The sequence below is a fragment of the Pogoniulus pusillus genome, chromosome 12, assembly GCF_015220805.1.
Source record: "Pogoniulus pusillus isolate bPogPus1 chromosome 12, bPogPus1.pri, whole genome shotgun sequence".
In the NCBI taxonomy this organism is placed as follows: domain Eukaryota; kingdom Metazoa; phylum Chordata; class Aves; order Piciformes; family Lybiidae; genus Pogoniulus; species Pogoniulus pusillus.
Window position 1 is genome coordinate 23,228,204 of NC_087275.1, and position 21,874 is coordinate 23,250,077.

General features: G+C 43.0%; 1 long non-coding RNA gene across 1 annotated transcript in view; it reads right to left on the reverse strand.

Annotated features, from left to right (window-relative positions):
• The window catches only part of LOC135179856 (uncharacterized), a 99,306-nt gene extending 78,170 nt beyond the window's left edge, over window positions 1-21,136 (reverse strand). The window contains exon 1 of the long non-coding RNA XR_010304157.1: window positions 21,067-21,136. This is a non-coding gene — a long non-coding RNA (uncharacterized LOC135179856). The remainder of the gene's footprint in view (window positions 1-21,066) is intronic.
• Between the last annotated feature and the right edge of the window lie 738 nt (window positions 21,137-21,874).

The following is a 21,874-nucleotide window of genomic DNA, read 5'->3' on the forward strand; positions in this document are numbered from 1 at the left end:
CCAAGACATCTTGCTATTTCTTTGCTGTCATAGGGAAAACAGTGATTTTATCCATCATTAAGGAGTCATGGCTGTGTGCAGGCTTGTGTGTGTGAGAGAGGGGGAAATTAAGCAGAGCCTGGGATATCTTTTTTTTGCACTGACAATCACCTGGAACTGATGGACAAATATTCACAGTGTGAAACACAATAGGAAAAGCTGAAGGTAACCATGCCACTGGGAGGGCAAGGTAGAAAAGTGTTGTGACCACAATACAGGCTTTCTGCAGCAGTGCCAGGCAGGGTTACTACTACCAGAGGACATTAGTAGTTTAGACACAAAGCAGGAGAGGAAAACACCCCAAATTACATGTGTAAGAAATAGGGGAAAGCCAGAACGGCTTTTGCCTGGTGTGATGGTTTGACATGGTGCCTTCAAAAAAAAACATAAAGTTACAGACCTCCAGAAGGTCCAGAGTGGTGGATAGGAAATTGCAGTCTTTTGTTATTTCATTCCCAGAATGCCTGCATGTCTATTTAAAAAGACATTCCTGTTTGTTCTTTCTCTTTTCCCCTTCATTCTGCTTTCTGGCAGGAGCTCTTATTTGGTAACATGGGGGAGTATCTCAGACCTGTTTGGCCTGACTTGCTTTTCCTGCAAATCTGTACTAGATTATGGTCCTTCTCTGGCAGAAGGGTTGGACTCAGTGATCTCCAGAGGTCCCTTCCAACCCTTAACATCCTGTGATAATGCGTATTTTGGCCTGGTTAGGCCTAATGCCAGGGAGGGTGGGAAAGGGCAGAAAAAGAGCACTGGAGTTTTGATGTGGTTTTGGTGGAGGCCAGGAGAAGCTCTTTGGCCTGATGGCATTCTGTGTTAAATCCAGGCTATGGATTTGTGTATATTTTATATGCTTTGCACTGCAGTTTGTAATTATTAATAACACCTTCCATATACCCTTCCAATACATTCTATATGTCTATCCAATCCTGCATGGAGTTCTTCTTTAACTGCTTTAAAAAGTTAGTAAAGTGAAAAGTAGTTACCCATGTGGATGTGTTCCTATGTGATCTGGTATAGGAGTCGCCATCCCTGGAGGTGTGCAAAAAAAGACTGGATGAGGCACTTAGTGCCATGGTCTAGTTGGTCGGGCAGGGCTGGGAGATAGGTTGGACTGGATGAGCTTGGAGGTCCCTTCCAATCATGTTGATTCTATGATTCTATCCTGCTCTGCGGGGTTTGGATTGGATGATCTTTTGAGGTCACTTCCAGCCCCTGACATTCTGTGATTCTGTGAAAAAGAGTTAAAGAGGCTGTCAAGGTCTTTAAACCTATGACATAAAGGATAGTCCTGCCTCACATATCACACAGTTCTCAGAAGAGGCAAGGAGTAGAAAACATTACAGCTGATAATAGTCTGCTTGACTGCTAGAAAAAATGATGTGAAAGCCTCTATCAAAGGGGCCTACCAAGCTTAAATGTTTGTGATATAAATGGCCATGATCAATTAGTACCTACTTTAAAAAAACAACACAGGGAAAGGGAAAGGGAAGGAAAGAGAAAAGGAGAGGGAGAGGGAGAGGGAGAGGGAGAGGGAGAGGGAGAGGGAGAGGGAGAGGGAAAGGGAAAGGGAAAGGGAAAGGGAAAGGGAAAGGGAAAGGGAAAGGGAAAGGGAAAGGGAAAGGGAAGAGGAAAGGGAAGGAGAGGAAAGGGAAGGAGAGGGAAGGAAAGGAGAGGGAAGGAAAGGAGAGGGAAGGAAAGGAGAGGGAAGGAAAGGAGAGGGAAGGAAAGGAGAGGGAAGGAAAGGAGAGGGAAGGAAAGGAGAGGAAAGGAAAGGAAAGGAAAGGAAAGGAAAGGAAAGGAAAGGAAAGGAAAGGAAAGGAAAGGAAAGGAAAGGAAAGGAAAGGAAAGGAAAGGAAAGGAAAGGAAAGGAAAGGAAAGGAAAGGAAAGGAAAGGAAAGGAAAGGAAAGGAAAGGAAAGGAAAGGAAAGGAAAGGAAAGGAAAGGAAAGGAAAAAAGAAGAAAAAGAAGAAAAAAGAAGGAGAAAAAGAGGAAAGGGAAAAGGAAAGGAAAAAGAAAAAGACCACTGAGAATAATTTGATTTTTCACACTATAATGCCACCACTCATGGTGCTACTAATGGGCTGGAGCTGCACCCGGTGCTTCTCAACATATTCAGAAATGTTGCAGGAAACAGCTAAGAAAGGCACTGATAACATTAGATGAAACAAAATGATTCAGAGAAGACTAATGTAAAGTTGACCATTAGGCATTTCAAGAGATCATAAGTTTTTGCATTTAGTATCTGAAGTGTGATGCAGTTAGTGCATCATAAATATGCCTGCAGTGCAGACAGATGTGCATACATATGTGCATGCATGTACAGGCTATTTTATAAAGGTAAATGGTGACATTTAAGAAGAAGAGTTAGTATAGTGAAAGATTTCTTTGAATACATGATATTCAATGCACAGAAACTATCTAAGAAACAAAGAATATTAAGAATTATTAGTAAAGGAGCAACAAAAAGAAATCAAATAACACAAAGCTATAGTGCTTTATATTATTACTGCACATTATGTATTTATTATTATTCATTTCAATCCTCCTCAGAATGATGTACTGGAATTGAGACTGAACTTATGGAACAGTTTTGTTACAAGGTGAGTGGATATACTGGGTAGAAGATAATAGATAATAGCGGAGTAGATAGCAGATGACAAATAAGGCATGTGACTGAGGCAGATATAATGAATAGGAAACAATTTATTCACTGTTTCTCACAGTACAGCAGCAGGTAGACCGATAATGAAATTATCAACCAGCAGTCTGAAAGCAGAGGGAGAAAAAATCAAATCTTTCCACACAAAGCCAGGGAATTAGTTCTCAAAGGATGCTGCAGAAGCTACAGCATGAATATGCTCCCAGGTATCTGTGGGAGTTGCTGAATGCAAGGTAACTGGCACCTCTGACCTAGAAATATTCAGCCCAGGTCAGAAAATGCCTCAGTGAGCATTTCCCAAACTTCCCAGTGTGTTCTGGAAGGAAAATCTCTGCATATCTCTTCCCTGAAAAATCTCATTCTGACCAATGTTAAAGCCAGAAGAAAACCTTGCTGGGACATGACTACATTTGCAGTTCTGGCATAGTAGAATGAGTTTACATTCTAGAAAGTTTTGAAATGTCTCTAATGTGTTTCCATAGCTCAGCATTGTCTCTTAAAGAGAAAAGGAGAAAATGCATTGCCTCTGTGTTCCTGTCCTGTGGCTGAGGTCTTTTCCTTACTAAATATTGGTTGTTGCCATTGCTGCTTTGTTACCGGTAACCCCAGTTTATCTGCAGAAGTAATTCCTTTGTTCCATAAATACAGAAGTCTGCCCTTTCTCACCATGTATTAAAACACACAAGCAAACAACACTCACTCAGGGCTACTCTGTAAAAATCACATCCCCAGATGAAATAAATTACTGTAACATTATTGGCTTCAGTGGAGCTATGGCAATTTGCAGCAGCCGAATATTGCTCCACTAGTGTGATCCAGGTTACTGAGAATGTGAAATGTTGCAATATTGGTTCAGAGAAGTCTGCTTGATTTTATTTTTCTCTGAGTTAATTTGCTCTCAAATCCATTAAACGTATTAGGGAAATAGTTCTAGGAGTCAAAAATGTAGTCTGAAGTCCAAACTTACCAATGCATTTAGGTATTCTCAGGCATTCTTTGGCTGCTTACCCTCATGGCGTAGGATGGCATCAACTGCCTACTTAGCAAATGATATTAATACAAATATGTTTAAATGCAGTGCTAAATATTACTTCTGTTAATCTTTGGTGATGATACTATTGCAGCAGTACTCATGGTGAGGGTTCTCCAGCAGAGCTATGGACAGTCTGCACTGAGATCTCAGAATTCATAGAGACAACACAAGGAGTGTACACAAAAGCTCTTTCAGGCTAAGCTTGCCCCTGTCACCCTTCTTCCTCTTCCATCATATAATGGCTTGTTTTCTCTCAGTAAAAAAGGTTCTTGAGAAGGACTGGGAAGGAGTAGATGACCTTGTGATTCAGTTTTCTTCATCCAACCCATTCATAAAGTCAAGGTTGAAGAAAGTATAAAGTCTGCATTCAGATTGTCTGCAATAAATGTGTAATTTACTGATTGTAGCCCTTTCTCTCCAGTGAATGTGAAGTCTGGCAGTAATACTGACACCACAATTTGCTCCTTTCTCTCTTAAATTTCAATGTCTTCATAGCAGCAACACCTGGTTTATGTGTCTCAAGCCTTTTGCCTACAAATATACTACACACAGTATTGGATAAAGAAAGCACACATGCAGTCAAATCCAGCAAGGAAGAAGACACAGGATACAATGTGGGAGGTAAAACAGTTTACTTTTAAGAGTGTTAATGAAGAAGGTGATAACTTTAGGCTCCAAGGCTCCTGTGGGCAGGGAATTCCACTTCTAAACAGAGGAGCAGAAAAGCTGCTGTTGATAGCTACTTTCTATAAGTAATAATTTGGGTCAAGGAGAAAAACAGACAAGGAGATTTGTGCTACTTAAGGAATGAGTCAAGAAAGGCTTAGATGAGAGCTTGAGGTAACATTAAAAAGATGCTGATAATATCATAAAATAAATTACCTTAAAAGAAAACACCCTGAAAGAAAATGATAAAGCTCTCATATAAATGGTGCCAAGGAGTGGACATGGCCCAGTGTAAGGAAGGAGAATCATAGAATCATAAAATCACAGAGTGATAGGGATTGGAAGAGACCTCTTGAAGATCAATGAGTCCAACCACCCTGCCAAAGTAGGATCACTTAGGGCAGGGACAGGAAAGCATTCAGATGGGTTTTGAATGTCCCCTGAGAAGGAGACTACAAAACCTCTCTGGACAGCCTCCCCCAGGGCTCTGTCACCCTTGCAGTGAAGAAGCTTTTCCTCATGTTGAGGTGGAACTCAGAATAGAATCACAGGATCATGGAATGGTTTAGATTGGAAGGGACCTCGAAGATCATCCAGTTTCAACCCCTCACCATAATCAGGGACACCTTCCACCAGAATAGGTCACTCAAGGCCTTATCCAAGCTGGCCTTGAACACCTCCAGGGAGGGAGCAGCCACAACCTCCCTGGGCAACCTGTGCCAGTGTCTCACCACACTCACCATAAAGAACTCTTTCCTAACATCTAGTTTGAATCTCTCCTCTGCCAGTTTAACTTCCTGTGTTCCAGAATCTTGGGGTCATTTTGTTAGGTGCTGCTGACAAAGAGTAGTCACCAGCCCTGGCAGAGAAGTCACTTTCTTCTGCCTGCAGGAAAACAAAGTCAGGACCAAGGGGACAGTTAAGCCACTGGAGCGCGACAGTGCTGCCCACCCCACTGGCATGGGCCCAGGATACACAAGGACAGAGCAGCAGCCTGAAATAGCCACAATATTTCCTGTGCTTTAAAGTTTGCTTAAAGAAAGCTAATTTGTTCCATCAGTTCAGTAATCACCTTGTTGTTTAAGCACAGGATAAGACCTCAGCCAAAAGATTAGAGGAAAGATCTGGATGTGCTGGAGCGTGTCCAGAGAAGGGCCATGAGGATGATCAGAGGGCTGGAGCTGCTCTGCTATGGAGACAGACTCAGAGAGTTGGGGCTGTTCAGTCTGGAGAGGAGAGAGCTCCAAGGAGACCTTGTTGTGGCCTTTCAGTGTCTGAAATGGGCTTACAAAAGATGGTGGGGGACTTTTTAGGGTGTCAGGTAGTGATAGGACTAGGGGGGATGGAGCAAAACGAGAAGTGGGTAGATCCAGATTGGATGTTAAGAAGAATTTCTTCACCACGAGAGTGATGAGACACTGGAACAGACTGCCCAGGGAAGTGGTGGACACCCCATCCCTGGAGATCTTTAAGACCAGGTTGGATGTGGCTCTGAGCAACCTGATCTAGTGTGAGGTGTCCCTGTCCACAGCAGGGGGGGGTGGAACTGGATGATCTTTGAGATCACTTCCAACCCTGACAAGTCTGTGATTTGTTTTCAGCCGTAGGTCTCCCATGTGATTATGGATGTGTCATTCCTCCTTTCCCCCACTTCTCCATCTATGAAGTGCTAGTCACATTTTGTTTCTCACTTGTTTGGGGTTTAAGTGCCTGATTGTAAATTCGCTGGGGAAAGGATATCCTTTCTTCATATGTATATGAGGATGAATATTTTCATAACAGAGTCCAGTTTTCAGCTAAGCCTCTAGAAATTACGGTAAAACAAGCCTCTGTTTATCAATAAAGTATGATTGTAAATTGTAGGCCTGGATGACATGAAAATTGTAAGTCTGTCAACAGTAAAAGAAGGAAACAATAGATTTGAAAAACAGAAAAGTAGAGGATAGTTTGGAGATAAATGTGTTGGAGTGTTGCCTTCTCTTTACCTACATGTACTTTTGAGTCTTGCCAGGTCCTCAAAGAGGAGAGCCTGAGGGAGCTGGGGCTCTTTATCTTGCAGAAGAAGAGCCTGAGGGGTGACCTCACTCATGTTTATAAATATGTAAAGGGTGAGTGCCAGGAGGATGGAGCCAGGCTCAGCTTGGTGATGCCTGATGACAGGACAAGGGGCAATGGGTGGGAGTTGAAGCATAGGAAGTTTCATTTAAACATGAGGAGGAATTTTTTTACAGTGAGAGCAACAGAACACTGGAACAGGCTACCCAGGGTGTTATGGAGTCTCCCTCTCTGGAGATAGTCAAGACCTGCCTGGATGTGTTCCTCTGTGATCTGGTATAGGTGATTCTGATCTGGTTTAGGTGATCCTGCTCTGGAAGGGGGCTTGGACTGGATGATCTTTCAAGGTCCCTTTTAGCCCCTGCCATTCTGTGATTCTGTGGTATCTGTGTTTTTTTGAGAATGCAAGTCACAACCATAAGCAGTCTGCACTTGTTGGCATTATGAGGAGCCACATGAACCTTTTCATTGTTTTTCCTGCTGACAGTATTTGTAACTGGCATCTACACTTACTAACGCCACAAGCAAACGAGAGAGGGGAGCACTTTTTCTTCCCTCTCTATGTGTTTATCTTGCATGTTTGGCAACATTTGGAGAAAGACCAAAGCCAATTTAAGTCAATACTCAGTTTCATTTGTTCCCTTTATAGCCCATTTCCCCTCTTGGTTTGTGTGGGGATTTCCAACAGCAGCGGAGAAGAGAAAATATTTCAAAGCAAAGCAAAATGTGGTGACATAACAGCAAACAAAGGTTTCAAAAGGGAAACTGTGATTCCTGAAAATAATTTAAAGAATATATCTTTACACAGACTGCTACACACACTAATATAATTACAGAAGTACAAATCCTCCACACGCAGAGTAAATGCAATAATATCAGTGCTTCTATGAGCATAGCTTATATGAGCACTGCAGAAAGAGGAAAAAGCTGCAGTGGTACCTGCATGCCCCTTACATCCATGATACTTTCATTAGTGTTTTAGTATAAGCATTTGCACTCCTGGCACACATACAGTGTATGTGTATATGTACATGCACAGATCAGCACGAAAACTGGGTGTAGAGTCACAGAATGTCAGGGGCTGTCCTTGTCCTGCCATCAGGCATCACCAAGCAGAGCCTGGCTCCATCCTCCTGCCTCTCACCCTTTACATATTTGCAAACGTTGATGAGATCACCTCTTGGTCTCCTCCTCTCCGAGCTACAGAGCCCCAGCTCCCTCAGGCTCTCCTCCTAAGAGGGATGTTCCATTCTCTTAATCATCTTTGTGGTTCTGTGCTGGAGTCTCTCAAGCAGGTCTATGTCCTTCTTGAACCGGGGGACTCAGAACTGGACCCAGAACGGTGCTATCCTTTTATTCCCCTCCCTTTATTTTAAGGTCCCTTCTCTTCTGTGCTCTTTGAGATCATCACAAGTCTGTGGGGTAGCCAGCCCACTAACTGGAGAGAGATTTGGTTCTGGTGATAAGCTGCTTATTAGTGGTTTAACTCCTAAAGCGTGCTCTCAGCTTCTTTGTGAGCAGCTGGTGACAGTGAGTACAACAGAGTGCTAGAAAAAGTCACTGCAGCCTACCCAGCATGGGGAAGGGGGGGAGAGAATACTGAAATGAAATAAAATAGTTGATGTTAAAGCACTCGCTTAATTCAGCTAGTGGAGGTGTGAATCTTCCTAATGGCTCACTGGTTGCTATGGGAACGAGGGCTTTCCCCTCTCCCCCGGGGCTTCTGCCTTCAACTTGGCTGAGTGCGCTGTGACTTCATGTCAGCCTTTGAGCCGGTTGAGACAGCGCCGTACCCTTTTATTGCGACACATGTACAGCCGCCCACCCAGAATGAAAAGGCTGAGTTTCTTCTTCGTGGCAAGATAACACAGTTAACTGATTGCAACACATCATTTGTTCCACTTGGGTTTATTGGCTTCTTTGCTCTTTCCTTCTTTGCTTCTAAGTATTGAGGATCTTAAACCTGTCTCAGGTTTTGATGTCTTTAAAAAGAAAATACAAGGTTGGAAAGCAATTGGCAGTGCAATTAGTAATGTTAAATCAGCGTGAATTCAAATAATTTCACTTGCTTCTTAGCAGCTGATACCAGGAATACAAATTAGAAGGTGGTATTAAAACTGGAACTATTGAAACTGGAAAATTTCAAAACAAAAGGCTCTGGATTTCAGGCAGAGAAGAACATAGAGTGCTTTTAACACGGCAAGAAATGAAAAGAGAGGGCCAGAACACGAGTTTAATGAGCACATGTTTGCTCTCCTTTCAAGAGACTGGCAGCTCTACAGTGTGTGACTGTGAGAATGGTTGCAGTGGCACAGTGAGCACTCTTACACTTTCTTCCCTTGGTTCTCATCAGTGCTCAGCTCACTGCTCAGCAGAGGAAGAGTACAATAACTGCTGTGTCATGGACCGTTCTTCCTCACCTCTCCCTCCTGCTGAAAGAGGAGGATTATACATACCAAATATTCCTAGATGTCACTGAGGAAGGGGTGTGCTGCCTTTTGCTGGCCTGTTGTTCCAGAAAAAGAACACTGGAGCCATTGAGTCCTGCCCCAGGCACGCTGCTTCCTACATCTGACAGCAAAAGGGTGCCACAGCAGTGGATTTCTAACGCCTCTTATTGTTCAGAATTAAGCAATGTCATAGCAGAAGGATGAGTAAAACACGCTGATTCCTCTGAGTACTGCAGTCATGCACTGATGTATTTCATACAAAGCACCTCCCAGCCATGCTCACTTTGCTTGAGGTTTTAAGGTTTCTTTCTGTCTACTTGTCTCCTGGCAGGAATGCACTTGAACAAATTTCCCACTTCACACTTAGGATCTTCCAGCTTGGAAAGTAATTGTTTTGCACTAGCATTTTTTTTTTAACTCAAGTTTTCCTTCTATCTTTAATTTTGCTTTGAATACTCTTCCATAGGAAGGCTGAACCAGATCAAATATTTTGTCCTGAATCTGATGGGTTCATTGTGATCCCAGGGGCTCCTAAGGCCTCCTATGGCCTCCCAAATTTAGGCAAGTGCAGATGGAATACTTGCTTCACATCTCCCTAGCTCCATCATGAATTTTGCACTCCTTGCCAACTTACGAGTGACTTAGCTGTTGAATGCAGCCTCAAGAGAAAGAGGAAAGGGGAGGTGATGGGACTGGGGGTTTCATGGCCAGAACCTGCACCATGAGGACCAGTCTGGTGCTGTGCCCTAAAAGGGCCCAATTCATGGAGTGTGTTACAGAATCACAGAAACATTCCAATTGGAAAAGACCCCCAGGAACACCAAGTCCAGCCGATATCCCTACTCTACAAGGTACACCCTAAACCATGTCCTGAAGCACCACATCCAAATGACTTTCAAACCCATCCAGGGTGTTGGGTTAATTCAGAGTGTCACTGACAGATATTGTGCCTTCTTGGCAGTTTGAGTGCTGGTTACCAATATCTGAAGTAACAGTGAGAGAATAAAAGAGCAACCAAGACTAAACTGCTTATTGTCCTCTCGTGTGAGTTGCCAGATGGGTAGCAGTGAGACCTGCCAGCAAAAGCAGTTTTAAGGCCAAAGTCACTAACCTGTTGGAATGATGTCCTGACAGAGCATCCCTTTGGGCTGCCATGATAGCCAGAATATGCAGTTGTGGCTTCTCAAATATCTTAAAAATCTCTCCTAGATGAACTTGCTGTGAATGGGTGCTAGGGCCCTTCATCTGGCCCAGTTCCCTTCGCTTGTCCCATCTGCTATTTCATCACACCAAATAAGCAACACACATACCAGGTGGCTCAGATCCTTCCTAAACGGCTCTGAAGTCACCTGCCATAAAGCCACAGAGCATCTGTGAGCAGTTTGAATCCAGGTCCAGCCATCAGGAAACAGATTTAAGAAGCTGTTTTAGCTTCATAGCACACCACTTCCCAGGAAGCTCAGGAGTAAGGCAAATGTAACCCAGGACATCCTGCTGCTTTTCTGGTGCTCTTTACAAAATTGGAGATGATCAGAAATCATGTGCCTGAGGTCCCAGAAGTCTTTCCTCCAAGGCAGCAGTGAAGAACTCAGCAGAAGCTTTCATCTCATACTTTTTCCTACAGACTGTACAGTCTCCACAAATACTCCTACATATGAAGGCTACATTTTAGACTTGCACACATCAGAAGGAATTTTAGTGCCAGACTTAACAGCTGCAATTCCACTGCTAACACCCATCTGCACCCTAACCTCAGTTTGTCTCCAGTGTAACCATATCACAGCAAAGTATGCTCAGGGAGCACACACAGTGATGCTGCTGGGGAGGTGTGCCGTGAAGATGCAAGTTTCTGTCCCATTGTTTGGTTGTACATGGCAGAGACCATGGAGGAGCTTTTCTGTATAATACTCTGAATGAAGAAGTCGTTGGAGAAGGGCTTCTTTCTCAGTTTAATTTGGTTTTAATTCTTCACAAATTTCCACTAAGGAATGCTAATGTCACAATGGAGAACTAATCACTCTGGTGTACCACACAAAGTCAAACCTTTTCATCTGACCTGAGAGATAATTTCTCCAAACACTATCACCATAGACAAAAGGAATTATAATTAATTCATGCAGTGAGAATATAATTAGCATTCCTAGAAAAGAACTGACTGCTGATGTACTTACCTCCCTGTGAAAAGATTTTTCTTGGGAGTAATAGAAATAAACTAAGAGGCCTGAAAAATCTCTTTTTATTAGTCTCATGTGCAGGCCAATCACATTTACCACTTGCCAGACAGCCTTTTGGAAGTATAATATATTAAAAGTTGTACATCAAATAAAAATACAAAGTTGGCTATTACAGAAATTGTATCCTTCAGTATTAACAGCTGAAGAACAATCAATCCTCTCCATCTTCATGTCTATCTATGCAGCCAAGTTCAAATTGATTCTTGGACTGATTTATAGATATGATTATCAAAAAAGCTTGACAGCTGTTGCAGGGACACACTCACATGTGCCAACTACAATGTCACCAGCTTAGCTTGTATTATTTTTTCTCCAGCACTCACACTGTTTAGCAGAGGTAGTTCTAGTGGTCACTTATTTTTCCCTTGAAATGTTTCAGGAATAAGTGTTTGGGTGAAGAGAGACAAAAAGAGGGGTGACAAAGAGCAAATTGTGAAACCTTCTAGTAATGAAGGGCATTAATTTACAGTCCATATATCTCTGAGTTTGAAAATCAACAGCAGTATAAAACTACAAAGCTTAAAGACTATAACATAAGAAAAGAATTCATGCTTTATTGTCACACACTTCCATTAACCTAATAGAACAACAGGATGAAGTGAACCCAGGTGAACCGTGGTTCAACAAGACCAAGAGGGGACTCCTTCATCTTGGTCACAACAATCCTCATTAGCAGTACAGGTCGGGGGATGAGATGATAGAAAACAGCCCTGCAGGAAAGGACTTGGGAGTTATGGTGGGGGAAAAGTTGGACATGATCCAACAGTGTACTTGTAGCCCAGAAAGCAAATGGCATCCTGGGCTGTATCAAAAGATGCATTGCCAGCAGATCCAGAGAGATGATTCTGTCACCTTACTGTCCTCTGGTGAGTGCTCACCTGGAGTACTGCATCCAGCTCTGGAGCCCTCAACACATGAAGGAATGAACCCGATGGAGCAGGTCTAGAGGAGAGTCACAAAGATGGTCAGGGGCTGGAACACCTCTCCTATGAGGACAGACTGAGGTTAACTGGAGTTAGTTAGTTAGTTAGCGTAGGCATTGTGACCTCTGACTGTAGATGGCATTTTGCTGTGGCCAGCTGCTCTCCATGGGAAAAAAGTTTTATCTATTCTATCTTAGGGAGGTCTGCTTGATAATTTCTTGGAATAGTAGACCCACAGGGTTGAGTATAGCTGGATGGCAGAGCAGAAGTCAGGAACACTGAGACAAGGAGCAGCAACTGATGCACAACAGAAGCCAGTAACAGTTTTGTCCTTGGAACTGTCTTCTATAGCTACACAGCAAACTGACAGATTAAGTGATTTGTTTCAGGCTGTGAAACCTGGGAGCTGCTGTCTGAGGTTGATGCCCTTCTTTGTTTTCTGTTTATGCAGAATATGTTGTCCTGCTCATCTTCTCACTACCTCTTTCCTATTTCTCAGGAGTTAAAAACAACACCAAAAAAACCCAACAACTCACACACAGTATCACAGTATCATCAGGGTTGGAAGAGACCTCACAGATCATCAAGTCCAACCCTTTACCACAGAGCTCAAGGCTAGACCATGGCACCCTAACAATGTTGGAATTTCTTAATTCACCTCAGGTGTTGAAAAACACTTTTCCTACTGATTTAACAGTACATTGCACCACCATTGGACACTGCATTTTCCAGATGTTTCCACAGGCATATAATATCAACATCCATTTAATCTTCCCCATTCCTTCCTTTCAAGACAAACTTTGCATTCAGAATTTGGTCCCAGGTACATCATCCCTAGCCACCTGTGCAAAAGTGAAGAGAGAGAGTATAGCTACACATACGAGCTTTAAAAGCGACACTCAGAGTGATGAAAGGGGATTTATTTTCTAGATCCAATCAATTATTTTCTGAACAGTGGAAAACGGTGCACGTAATGAACAGTGAGCTGCTGGGTTTTGCAACACAGCAATAATTGGTTTTGCTGGGGAAAAGCACCTGAATCAATAAGCACTGTGGTTGCAGACTGGTTTTGTTGATTAATCTCATTGCTCTCAGTAACTTCTGGGCAATACAGTTAGTGATGTTAGCCGTTATAAAATTCTGCGTGTTCTGAAGATCTACCAAACAACTGAAGCCATAAACTGAAACCATACCATTCTTTTTTAAAACCTCCTAGTTCTGCAATTTCAAGGCAATTTAAATCATTTGATATTCTTGTCTTCATGTGGAAACCTTAACGCACTTCAGCCTGATTGTCTTCTATCTGGAAAGCCATCTGAGAAGTCACTTGACTCAGTGACTTCTCTTGGAAAAGATGTTATTTATTTAATACCATGTCTAGCCTCCACTGTGACTCAGGAAGAAGCCACATTTCTATGTCTCTTCTGTATGTCTGTGTTTGCCATTGCCTATGTTAGAAAGTGTGTAAATTATGATGGAAATCCAAAGCCTTTCTTATATGGCTGCGAAGAGAAATTCACGATGGACAGGGGTTACGTTTATGCTGCTGTCAGATATCAGGTCTCTCAGTAGCTGTTACGTTCACCTTGGCAAATGGTTTATTTACTGACTATTCAGGTAGTAACTTCACATTACTGTGCCCAAGGGATGTGAACACTTCCAGGACATCTTTATAAATCAATAATTCTTCACGGAAAGTATTAAAACCTGAGATCTTCATTAAGTAGCAAGTGTATGAGTTGTAATAAACCCTCAAGGGGACATCTAAGTCTGAAAGGAAGCTGAGAGAGAAAAATAATATAGGAGAAGACACTTGTCTCCAGCTCAGTAGCCTTTCCAGGAAAAGTTAATCTACAAGCAGAGCTTGTCAAAGAATCAGTTCCTGACTGACAGATGTGGAAACTGCCAGGCAGCTTTTCAGTTCAATGGTATTGATATAGACTATCTCATGGTTTGCTGAGAGGGGTAAAATGTCAACCATTTGTCCCACTCTGGTCTGTGATGCTGGATCTATTCTCTTCCTCCTCACTCAGCTCTAATCTCTCCACTACCAAATAGCAACATAGCTTTGCTGGTTTGTTTGCGTGTCTGTCTGGGAAAGTAGAGGGAAAAGAGAGGGTAGTTTTAATCTCTTCTGGGCAGTTGCCTTTGTCCAGGAGGGAGTTTGGATTTCTGCATCGTTTCTACTTTGTATGTAATTGTAAATACTTATAAAAATGTTGTGTATATGTGCTTGTAAATCTTGCTTTGCTTTGCTATAAATATGGGTTCATCTTACTTCCAAGCCATCTCACTTAGTCTGGTACATTTCAATAGTGTGTGGGTGTGGGAAGGTTCCTAACCCACCACAGCACCTTTCATTGTTTTCTGTTTCTGTTATGTTCTCTACTGTGGAGCAATTTAGACAAGTCCTTTCATTCAGGTGCCCTTCCATTCCTTCTGTTAATAGCATCTTTGAAGCCATGATCTCTCTGCATAGGAGGCAATAAGAGACAAAAAACTGATCACAGGGTTACAGGATGTTATCGATTGGAAGGGACCCAAAGAGATCATCGAGTCCAACCCCCCTGCCAGAGCAGCACCACACAATCTAGCCCAGGAGACAGAGGAATGCATACAGACAGGCCTTGAAAGTCTCCACAGAAGGAGATCCCACAAGCTCTCTGTGGAGCCTGTTCCAGTGCTCTGTGACCCTTACAGTAAAGAAGTCCTCTCTTGTGTTGAGGTGGAACCTCCTGTGCTGCACTTGCATTCATTGCTCCTTGTCCTATCTCAGGAGCAAGTGACAAGAGCCTGTTCCCCTCCTCCTGACACCCTCAGATATTTATAAATATTTATTAGATCCCCTCTCAGCCTTCTCTTCTCCAGACTAAAAAGCCCCAGATCCCTCAGCCTCTCCTCATAAGGCAGTGGTCCGGTCCCCTCAGGTCGTAGCCCTCTGCAGGAGCCTCTCCAGCAGATCCCTGTCCTTCTTAAGCTGGGGAGCCCAAAACTGAATGTAGTAGTTAAGATGAGGTCTCACTAGGGCAGTGTAAAGGCAGAGGAGAACCTCCCTCGATATGCTGGGGACACTTTTCTATGTTGAAATGTAGGGAGAGAAGGGCATTATTGTGAGTGCGATCAGAAACAGATGCCAGTGGGTGAAGCCCTCTCTTTGGAAAGAGATTTACATCCTGAATAGAAATCAACTGAGCACAAGAGTCAGGACTGCTTGAGCAGTCCTCAAGCTCCTCACTGAAGTTACATTAAGGTAAACACGAAAGAAGATAACAAGGGGAAGGGACAGACCCAAGTATTACATCTTGGCAAAACAGTTAAATTGGAGGAGATATGTCAAAAAACAGTGATACATAATGTCAATATGGCATCAAGATAAGAAATGTGAAGGAAGGAGAGGACTTCTGCAGAGAAAAAAAAACAGGCAAAAGCATATAGGTCTTTAAACACCAAAAGCCAGACAAACCACTCAGATTTTAATGTTGTCTGTACTCTTTTCAGACATGACATGGACAACAAAAGAGGGGTAAGGATGAAAAGCACGTTGAAGGAAACAGTGGCAGACAAAGGAGAGGATGCAGTAGAAGGATGTGGAGAGGAGACATGTAAAGGATGGATTGGAAAGAGGCCAAAAGCAGGAAAAATGGGCAAAATTAGGCACACACTAAAGAGGTATGGATGTAAATCACGGCTTGCCCAGCGGGAGGTGGGAAGAGATTAGATGGATAAAACAAGAGAAAAGTTTCATAAGATACTCTTGAGATGCATGAATAGTAATGACATGAAGGGGAATCAAATGGAGACACTGAGAAAGGAAAGAGAAAGGAAGCAAGAGTGGAGTCGTCGTCCCTGGGGCAGTTCAAGGCAAGGTTGGATGTGGCACTTGGTGCCATGGTCTAGCCTTGGGCACTGTGGTAAAGGGTTGGACTTGATGATCTGTGAGGTCTCTTCCAACCTTGGTGATACTGTGATACTGTGAAGAGGGAGAAGAATTTAATGAAACAAAGCAGGAAACAGTGGAAGCTGGAATTGGAAAACATTATAAACAGCATCTTTGTTTCAGGGGAGGTGAAAGGGAGAACACTGATTTGACTTAGATCTCCCTTGTTTTGCATACAGCTGCCATTTCGCTGTGTGCAGTACAATGGCTATTTAAGAACAGAAAACATCCTTTAGAAATGGAGATGGCCATTGTCTATGTTTCACAGATGGTTATGCTTCTCCAACAGCCAGTGTATAAACAACATCATCCTAGGTAAAGTGAAACTATTTTGTCTTGGCAGAAATATTAACACCAAATGACTTTTGTTATCTTTCATTCAAGGCAACGAGCAAAAGACAACTTTGGAAGTACTCATATGAATATTTAAAAGTAGGGAAAATAAACAGTCCAGATATGCTGCAATTCCATCTAGTTCCCACAGGCAAAATGATGCTAATACATCTCTCCAAAGAGCCGTTGTGCTGGCATTTATTGGTCCTCCTCAGCTACTGATTGGTGAGGGAAGGAGATAATGTTCAAGAAACAAGCATATTAGAGAGTTCCTATTTTGTGCTTTGGGATTTGGATTTGCTTGCAGTAGTATCCAGTTCCACCAGTTCATCTCTCCTTGCACATGTAGATCAGTACTGAATCAGATTTGTCTGTGCCTGCTTCTCCCTGTACTCCCATTAGTGAAGGAGGGGACACTGCAAGCAGTGTGAGCAAAGGGCAGTTGAAGGGATTCCAGTTCCATGCATCTGTGGTTCCTCAGGGGGACCTTTACTTTGTTTGCACTTGTCTGTAAACTGTCCACAGCACATTTAACTCCCTTTCTAACAGAAGCAATAGCATGCTTAGTTTTTAGCGCTCAGGTGGAAGTACATTTGGGATCTGTTGAGACAATCTGTGGATTTTTTTAAACATCCATACTATTTCCAATGCTTTTGTTTAGGCTGAGCCATTATTGCTTTGTTTTCTGGTAGGAAAGAAAGTCACTGCTCAGCTCTTCCCAATGCTATCTTCTTTCTCACACCTTCCAGATCTGACAGCTCACTGACAAATGATGTATGCCATATTGTTTCACTGGAACCAATTCTATCTTTTACCCATATCCTGTAGCACATCAGGTAGGATAAAATCATTAACAGCTTTCAGGTTTCCCTCAGAAGTAAAAGTAGTTATCCAGGTGCAGTAGAAAAAGCTCACAATTGCCTATGTTTAACACGGAATTGCCTGAGCTCATGTAATAGATCTATTTTGAGTAGACAAGACTCAGAACTAAGCTATGCAACGATTGAAAAGATCTGGATACAGACAAAACAAAACTGAGGGCTGGGGGTGTGTGACTCCTCATTAGGCTGTGGTGCCATCCAACAAGATCTGGACAGACTGGAGAGCTGAGTGAAGGCAAACCTCATGAACTTCAATAAGGATTGTCCTGCACCTGGGAAGGAATTAACAGCAGGCACCAACACACGTTAAGGGTTACCCTACTGGAAAGCAGCTCCATGAAGAAAGACCTTGGGGTCTTGGTGGACAGCCAGTTCTGCATGGGTCAGCAATGTGGCCTTGTGGACAAGAGAGCCAGTGGTATCCTGGGGTGTATCAAGGAAAGTATGTCCACCAGGTCTAGAGAGTATCTCCTCCACCTCTACAATGCCCTGGTGAGACCACACCTGGAGTATTTTGTCCAGTTTTGGGCTCCCTCATTCAAGAGAGACAGGGACCTGCTGGAGATAGTCAAACAGAGAGCCACAAGGATGACTGGGGGACTTGAGCATGTCCCCTGTGAAGAGAGACTGAAGCCGTTTAGTCCAGAGAAATGAAGGCTGAGAGAAGATCTGATCAATGAATACAAATATCTGAGGGGTGGGTGTTAAGGAATTGGAACAATCTTTTTTTCAGTGGTCTGCAGCAATAAAGCAAGGAGCAATGGCTACAAAATGGAACATAGAAGGTTTCACCTCAACATGAGGAGAAAACTCTTTACAGTGAGGGTGAGAGAGTCCTGACACAGGCTGCCCAGAGAGGGTGTGGAGTCTCCTTCTCTAGAGACTTTTAAAATCCATCTGCATGCATTCCTGTGCTGACTACTTTGTATGATCCTGCTTTTGGCAGGGAGTTTAGACTCGATGCTCTCTGGAGGTCCCTTCCAACCTAACACTTTGTGATTCTTTGAAAAGCAAACTGTCTTCTGACAGAGACCTGGAACAGCCCTGCCCAGAGGTGTTTCCGATGCAAGCCAGGGGAACATGCTTACTTCATTAGAGGAAGCTTTGATGACAGAGTGAAACACATCTCCTCCTCCAGAGATTTCTCCAGGATGAGATAATGATGCAAAACCTGCCTGATTTCCTGTGAAAAGCCTCCCTTGACCTACCACCCAGAATGCATCTGCCATTGTGCAGCACAGCAAGTTGCAGAACATAAAGCCTGCACCCCACGGCTTTGGCAGTCAGCCTAAAACAAGCCCAGTATGAAAAGCAAACAGCACTCTCCTCACTATATAACTGAGGTAACTAAAGGTAAGCAGATAACAGATAAGATGGTTTGATAGCAAAAAAAATAAAGCTATTTAACTGGCTTTGGTCAACATGATGGCACACTAGGCAAGTGAGGGGGAATCATAGAATCAACAGGTTGGAAGAGACCTGAAAGATCATCCAGTCCAACCTAGCATCCAGCCCTAGCCAGTCAAACAGACCATGGCACTAAGTGCCTCAGCCAGTCTTTTCTTGAACATCTCCAGGGATTGATACTCCACTACCTCCCTGGGCAGCCCATTCCAATGGCAAATCACTCTTTGAAGAACTTGCTTTATAATTCTTTCTTCAACATACCTCCTAGTTCATTTCTTCAATTTTACTTTAATGACATGTGGGTAAAATACATTTAAAACAGCCATATTAAATGAGAAAGTCCAAGAAAATGGTGCTATTTAAGTGAAGTATTTCACTCTGACCAAAAATAATTCACTGAGTTATTTTCCATTAATTCACGAATGGTTCTGCATTAACTAAAAGCTGTGTTTTTCTTTGAAGTAAAAATTGCTGAATTCTGGCAGTGACAGGCTTTCTGCTACTAAATATTTTGGAATCAGTAGATATAATAAGTTTCAGCTCACGTTAATTTGCTTGGCACTGCTGAAGGACAGTTATGAAAGGAGTTATGGGGGAGACAATCACTCTTTCTCCTAACGATAGGAGGCTCTTTTAGAATATGCTGTCTTGATGTTATCTCTTCTTTAACGTATTCAGTATTATCATATAAATTCCCTCTCTGATTCCAGCAGTGCTGTCAGCAAATATTCTAGAGTTAAAAGGAGAAGCTTTGAACAATTTATTCATAACTTTAGCCTCTTTTATTTGCAAAGTAGTGGCAAATGCATTTAGCGTTCACAAATGTGGTTATTGCCAAGAGTTTTTCAACTGATCATTCAGTATGCAGAGCAAACATTCACAGGAGTTTAGTGGTGATCATTTACTGTGTATTTTTATTTATTTGGGTGAATCACTACTCCCTAACTCATACATGACCTCCCATTCTTGATGGACACACTTGTTAATACATTTGTATCATTTCTTTGCATGAATAAACTTGTGAATTTGGGACAGCAATCACAGAATCATAGAATCACAGCATGTTAGAGGATGGAAGGGACCTCTGGAGATCATCTAGTCCAACCTCCCTGCTAAAAGCAGGATCACCTAGGGTAATCCAAACAGGAATGCACTCAGGCAGGTTTTGAAAGTCTCCAGAGAAGGGGACTCCACAACCTGTCTGGGCAGCCTGTTCCAGTGCTCTGTCACTCCCACTGTGAAGAAGTTTCTCCTCATGCACCCATGTGGCCAAGAAGGTCAATAGTATCCTGGGGTACATTACTAAAAGTGTGTCCATCAGGTCTAGGGAGTGATCCACTGAAGAGGCTCTAACAAAAAGCTATGAGGATGATTGAGGGACTTGAACATCTTTCCTATGAAGAAAGACTGAGAGAACTGGGACTGTTCAGTCTAGAGAAAAGGCTGAGAGGGGATCTTATTCATGTCTGTAAATATTTGAAGGATGGGTGCCAGGAAGAAGGGGATAGGATCCTTTCAGTGGTACCCATTAATTGGACAAGAAACAATGGATATAAGCTAGAGCATGGGAAATTCCACCTCAACATGAAGGGAAATTTCTGTACTGTGAGGGCAAAGGAGTGGAACAGGCTGCCCAGAGAGGTTGTGGCCTCATCTAACCTTTTCTTGAACACCTCTGGGGATGGTGACTCCACCACCTCCCTGGGCAGCCCATTCCAATGCCAATCACTCTCTCTGGGAAGAACTTCCTCCTAACATCCAGCCTAGACCTCCCCTGGCACAACTTGAGACTGTGTTCCCTTGTTCTGGTTGCCTGGCAGAAGAGACCAACCCCCACCTGGCTACAGCCTCCCTCCAGGTAGTTGTAGACAGCAATGACATCACCCCTGAGCCTCCTCTTCTCCAGGCTAAACACCCTTAACTCCCTCAGCCTCTCCTCATTCAGGATGCTTAACCATCACAGGCAGTCTTATAGACAAGGCTAATGAAAGATTTGTCTATAGCTCTCTCACCAACTTCAGTTAAGATTTTCATGGTAGAGGTGACAGTGAACTATCTCTTCTGTGCAATGTCATAAGCACCTCAGGAATGTTTTTCTGGGGCAGGTTATTTTAAAGGGCATTCAAAATAACTAGCTGAAGGATTGCATGTGAAAAGACTGAACTTACCATCATCATTTCTTCAGGAATGGAAAGAAATCCCCAATGCTACTAATGTACACCCAAGCTGAAAAGAAGCTGCTCAGTCTAGCAAGAGCAAGAAGCACCTGATGCCGTGCAAAATGCTCTTTTGAATTGTGCAGCAAATTTTCAACACCAAGGAAGAATTCCTACAGACACTTACAATTTAGAGCATGTTATTCACGCATGTGGAAACATTGCCAATGACTTACTCGTAGTGACCTGTAGCACAGTTCTGAGCTAAGCTAATTTGACAAGCCACATACCTGCACTTTAGCTGCTCCGCTGAGTCCCTCCGGCTTTCTGCTCAGGAGTCAGGAGCTGCCTTGAGCGGTGTAAGGCTCAAATCAGGAACATTAGCGAGCACAGTACATGACTCCAAACTCTGTGCCGTGCTGGCACTAGAATTAGCCTCCTGAAGAAGGAAAGTTTGGCTCTTCTGGGCATGAGCAACAGCCTTTTGTAAAGCAGCAGATTTAGAAAGTGAAATAGGGAGAAGGCGACAGAAAACAGCCGTAAGAGGAAGCCTCTTTTGTGCAGCCTTCCTCAGGTCACTGAAAGCGTTCACATCTGACTAGGCTTTTTCTGCCCTCTTTTCCTTTCCATGTCCCTTTCTATTGCCAACCATTCATTGATCTCTCTCCACTTTTATGTAAATTATTTACCCTGACACCAATGCAGCACAGAGTAAATGAATCACTGCAACGATCACTATGAATATATAAATCACTGGTTATCTGCTCCTGCACGTGTAGGCAGACAACATATTCAGTAATAAACCATGTGCTGAAATGGAGAGATTTATCTGGTGTGTAATCCTTGGGAAAGTGCCTGTACTTAATATGAATCTCTGAAAGTGTGATCTCACCTGGTGTCTCTCCAAGGGGAGAGGAGGATGGAGAAAAGCAGGGCTGGTTGGGGACCTTACAGAAGAAATTTTTTGCTGAAAATGCATCAAGGATAGCATGAATACCAAAAAAGCACTCCACAGAGGAATGAAAAAAAACAACCACAACACCACCCCCCCCCACACACACAAAAAAACCCCAAACCAAAAACCACAAACAACAATCT